Source organism: Crocodylus porosus, unplaced genomic scaffold (genome assembly GCF_001723895.1).
Source record: "Crocodylus porosus isolate Cpor-Errol unplaced genomic scaffold, CroPor_comp1, whole genome shotgun sequence".
Taxonomy (NCBI): Eukaryota; Metazoa; Chordata; order Crocodylia; family Crocodylidae; genus Crocodylus; species Crocodylus porosus.
In genome coordinates this window covers 2,141,140-2,146,551 of record NW_017728915.1, presented here as the reverse complement: position 1 = coordinate 2,146,551, position 5,412 = coordinate 2,141,140, and the positions used below count along the sequence as shown (strand labels likewise).

Here is a 5,412-nt window from a genome sequence, read left to right as displayed (position 1 = left end):
TGAACCTGTTCAGCCTACACAAGAGAAGGCTGAGAGGGGATCTGGTGGCTGTCTATAAACTGGCCGAGGGGGACCAGCAGGCAATGGGAGAGTCCCTGTTTCCCCGAGCACTACTGGGAGTAACAAGGAATAATGGCCATAAGTTGACTGAGAGTAGATCCAAGCTAGATATCAGGAAGTACGACTTCATAGTCAGGGCAGCTAGGATCTAGAACCAACTTTTGAGGGAAGTGGGGGGTCTTCAAAAGGAGGCTAGATAATCACCTTGCCGGGGTCATTTGACCTTAGCATTCTTTCCTGCCCATGGCAGGGGATCGGATTTGATGATCTGCTCAGGACCCTTCCAACCCTACCAACTATGAAACTTACGTAAATTAAAGCAGAAATTATGCCAATTTTCAGTATATTTTTATTTAGGGGATGTTGACAGGCACGTGGCCGCCAGTTAGCCAAACACATAAAATAGAGGTGGGCAAAATACAGCCTCCAGGCCACATCTAGCCTGCCAGGGATTTTATCTGGCCCAGTGGGTCCCTCAACTCCAGCTTGTCTAGGCACAGAGAGCAGTCTGGGCCATGGTGCACGTGGCTAGTCCTGCTGCATCCAGACACATAGCAGGGGTGGGGCAGCATGGTGCCCAGGCTCAGCTTCCTGGCAGCGGAGGGCTGGGGGAAGGGGGAGCCTTTAATTTTAATCACAGATTTGGGGGTTTTATCTGAGAATGTGCAATATTTTTTATCAGGGAAAACCAGGATCGTTGCTTCTGACTGGGACCATACCTGTCTGATACAACATGAGGCTAAGAAAAAGCCCTTTTAAATATTTTGATTGATATTTTATTTAGATATTCTTGGAAGAAACATTAAAAAAAAAACTTGCCTGCTTTTCATAAAACTGCTTCTTTGTAACTTTTGTGCTTACTAAACTGTAGTCTTAAACCTCAAAAACACACTGAAATAAAGTTTAGTCTGGACTGGAGTCCTATGAAACTTCAAGTCAGAAATGAAATGATATATTTGAGTTTATAAGCAGATGAGTAACATACAAAAGTTTTACTAGTGTCACAGCCACTTACCTAACTTGATTTAGCTGAGTCAGTGTTTCCCATAGTTGTATGCAGCTTGTTTTTGTTGCATCTAGATCCCATAATAGTTTAGTTACAATAGAGTATTAATTGTATTGCCACATATTAGTGCAGTTGGTGTATTTGCATTTTATGCATGTCTGCATAAATAAGGTAGAAAGATAAATTGCTGAAAAACAGTCCATTAAAGTGGTTATAAGCAGGAGAATTATTCCTTGATTTTTGGTAGTCTGGGAGAAGTAGAAAATCAATGTTTATCATTCTTACATAAAAGTACTGGATTACTGAACCAGATTAAAATCTATCATCTATCTATTAAGTGGAACATGGAGAGAAATTTGCAGGTTACTTGAAAAACACAAGGAATAATGTTTCAAACTGTACTTATGACTGCAGCTTTTTCTCTTAAAAATTCTTGTTCAAACAATATACAAACATAATTGGAAATAATATTCACCCTTATTTTGTATATGTAGGTATTGTGGATTTGAGTATGGTTATGAATCATCACTAACTATCTAAATTGAAGTTTTTTTCCACTGTAAGATCAATTCTGCCTATTGAATTTCTTTATGGCAGAACCATACTTTATCAGACTGACTTTGAAATTTTAAGGGTACCATATAATCTTAATATTACACCATTTTGTTTTATGCTATATTTTTGTTGCCTCCTGCACCTGGGACTGCACTGAGGGAAGCGGCACAGGGCTGCGCCCCTCAAAGCAGCAGCAGGCACAGGAGGTGTATCACTAGAGCAACAGAGGGGCAAGGAAATCCCCAGGCGGCCCTGCTGTTCCCAGCTGCGCCAGGTCATGCCTGCAGGGCTGCAGAGGCCCCACAGGAGGGAAGCAGGGTGGGAGCTCGAGCCCACAGCCTGCGCCATACACAGATATGGGGGAGAGGGTCTCTCCCACCCCGAGAGTGAAAGACACAAAGTGCCCAGCCGGTTGCACATGGACTGTGACTGGCGCTATCAGCCCGACCAGGCTTGGCACAACTTCCCTTAAGGGCCCATAGCGCCGTTCATGGTCCAAGTACAGCCAGCTGGGCACTTCATGTTTTTCATCAACACCTCCCTGCTCCCTCAGCCAAGCCCCCCTACATCCAGCTTCCCACCCCTCCATCCAGCTCAGCCTCCAGCCCTACCCCACAAACTCCCAACCCCCTGTAAGCCCCACTTATCTAACCTTACAGGCTCCAAAAGGAAAGTGAGCTATAGGTATGCCTTAGGACTCACTAAAAGCTTCAGGTCCCACCCTTTTCCCTCTCCCTCCCCCTCCAGGCAGGGCTGGGGGTTTCTAGCTCCTTTTGCAATCAGGTCCTGCGGGCTGGAACTCTGCCTGCCTGCAGACCTCTTTGCAAAAGCAAGAAATCCACAGGTTTCTCTGCTAAAAGGGAAAATCCACATTTTCTCTGATAAACATGGAAAATCCATGGTTTTTTCCGTGGGAAACGGAAAACCCAGATCCCTGGTTAGAAGTGAAACAAATAGCAAATAACAAAACCTAACACATTTCTTGGACCCCAGACATTGGCTCAAGTCTAAAAAGACAAACAATATCTGTTATTGTGTAAAGTAAATGCAGTGTCCAGAATATATTTGTCCTCTTAAACCATGGTTCTCAACCTTTTTCAATCCAGGGCATCCTTCCATAACTTTTGTTTAATTAGGCATCACCCTGGTTGAGGACCATCACCAACACTGCAGCCAGGTGGAACTTTGTGCATAGCCAGATAAACCTCAAGCAGACAGAAGCACCTGCTCCTGGAATAGCCCTTCCTAATCTACCCCCACCCATACCTCTTGGAAACAGAGAGGCATAGAGCAGTTCCACCAGGCTAACAGGCCCCTGTTTCCAGGAGAAGCAGGAAGGGGTGGTGGAAAAGCACCAGACCAAGAAGGGCAGCAGCCATACTGGGCACTTGTCTGCTTCCTGCTCATCTGGCTGTACATATGGCATGTAGGGCAATTCCACCTGGCCACTGAAGGACTCCTGAAAAGTCTTGCAGCCCTCTGACTGAGAACCACAGTGGTGCTCAAAGCATAGCCCACAGGGCTCCTTACACGTCTGAAAATTAGGCTGCAGAGGAGCAGGGGCAGAGTTAATTGTCATGGCTCCACGGGCCTTGTGGATATAATGCTGCAACCACCACCAAATTTTCTGGACATGTGGGGAGCCCCATGGGCCAGGTGATGTGGCCCTGCATGCCATATTGGGCCAGCGTGAAGCCCAAAGCACAGGGTTAGTCTGCATGCCAGACCTGACCCATGGACCAGCTGCACCCCACTCATCCAGCCCATGCACCAAAAGAGTTCAGCACAGCTGCTCTAAGATGTTTTACTACATCTCCAGTACAGAGCTCTAAGAATGATCCTCATTTACAAAGTAAGATGTGATTAGCCATTTTTATGTCACTAATCAGCAAAGCAGAGAGTAGGAGATGCAGGCAAAAGAATGAAAGCAAGGAAGTAGTCTGAGGATTCGACAGATATTTATAGTAAGTGACAGAATATGCTCTCTTACAAAATTATTTCTTCGTATAAACCTGGCATCTCCTAGCCTAGCACATGCTCAGAGACCACTGATTAGGTCTCCAAGTTTGCTCCTTGTATTAATGTTAGTGGACTTCTAATAAGTATTATAACAGATTTTGGTCTGGTTTCTTGTCCTTCAAGAATGTGAATTAAGGGGTTGCTTTGAATTGCATAACTTTGTTACTTGAGAAAATAATCAAGGGACAAAAGATGTAAAATGTGTGTGCATTTAATTTATGGACCTGAAGCTTTTGTGCTTTATATTTTCAAAATATTATACCAAATCCACATGTTTGGTGTATAAGCAGTTTCCTTCTTACACATGAGAAAAAAAAGAGCTACAAAATGTCAAGTTACTTTTCCAAGGACATTGGCGGGGTAGGGAAGAGGGGAAGAGAGAGAAAGCAAGAGAGTGAGCAAGCGAGCGAGAAACTGAATTATGACTCAGGATGTATTTTCTTCTGGCTCTACTCTCAATCCCCTCTCTCTCCATGTCTTTCAGATGCAATCAGAAATTAAAGCAAGACCAAGACCAGTGGAAGTTAGAAGTCATTTCAAGAAGAGTCCGGTTCCAGACAGCAACTCTCTGCAGAAGCACAGAGCTGTGCAATTACCCAGGCAGAACAAACTCAAGCTAAGGGCAGCAAAAATATCTCCTGAACAGAAAAGATTCCAATCATCACATTTGATATTTTCCAGTTAGAAGAACACACGATTATGACTAACATCAATAACAGATTTTGCTTTGAGTTTTATACTGATATAAGCTTGCTTGCATCAGCTATTTCTGAAACAGTCATAGTCTCCAATATATCTGGTGGAATAAGGTGAACACTTCCCATCTTCTGCAATACTAAACCAGAGGAAAATAACACTCTTGAATTAAGATTTTCAAACTTACACACTAGTAGTTGTACACTCTAAACTCATCTGTGTTTGGATTAAAAGGCTGGCCAGGTCTCCAGCTCCACCTCCTGAACACCTGTCACTGAGAACAAAACCAGGCTTCATTTAAACGCAAAGCTAGCTGCTGCTTGGTGCCCACCATAGTTTTGGTCACTTGTGCTCAGTGGGATCACTAGCAGCCAGCTGGGGAATAGGGAAGAGGGCCAGCACCAGACCAGGAATCTCAAGGGAATTTTCCCCCCAGGAAACAAAACTGCAGCTTGTTACGGGAGGGGATTGCACGGGGTGAAAAGCAGAGACTCAAACGCCACCCACAAGCCCCTCGAAGGCTGCGAAAGTCGGGAGAGGTTGCCAGGCCGGGTGGGCACTGAACACACCGCTCCCCGAGGGGGCACCAAGCAACTCAGACCGAGATCGGCTTTCACGTGCCTGGATGAAGGCTCAAGCCGGCCTCCGAGTCAGGGAGCGGAGCCCAGGCTGGAGCAAGGCGAGGCTGCCCCAGGCTACACACAACTCCCCCTGAAATGGGGGCCCCCGCCTCTCCTCTCCCCGGGGCCAGGACCAGGCCAGAGCTGGGGCGGGCCTCGGGGCCGCCGAAACGCGCCGCCCGCCGCGCTGACCCGAAGCGTGAGGCGGGGCCGGGCCATGTGCCGGGCTCTCCGCCCGCCTCGCCCACTAGCCGGAGACGCGGCCCGGCCTGGAGAGGGCAGGGCGATGCCGGGGCCTAGCCCCGGGGGCGGTTGGTCGGCCCGCCCAACCCGGGCTCACCCTAGCCCGGGCCTCACACTCACCCCTCAGCTCCCAGTATGGCGGCGACGGCGGCAGCCCCGAGCGCGGCCCGAACCACTGAGGCTCCTTCCCCGCGCGCACCGCCCCGCCCCGCC

General features: G+C 47.5%; 1 protein-coding gene across 2 annotated transcripts in view; it reads right to left on the bottom strand.

Moving 5' to 3' along the window:
* NUTF2 (nuclear transport factor 2) overlaps positions 1 to 5,406 on the bottom strand; it is a 70,428-nt gene extending 65,022 nt beyond the window's left edge. Inside the window, exon 1 of one of the 2 annotated variants that reach the window (XM_019535521.1) lies at positions 5,320 to 5,406. The gene's annotated coding sequence lies outside the window, so the exon portion shown is untranslated. The remainder of the gene's footprint in view (positions 1 to 5,319) is intronic. The other variant, XM_019535522.1, reaches the window with a different exon arrangement.
* Between the last annotated feature and the right edge of the window lie 6 nt (positions 5,407 to 5,412).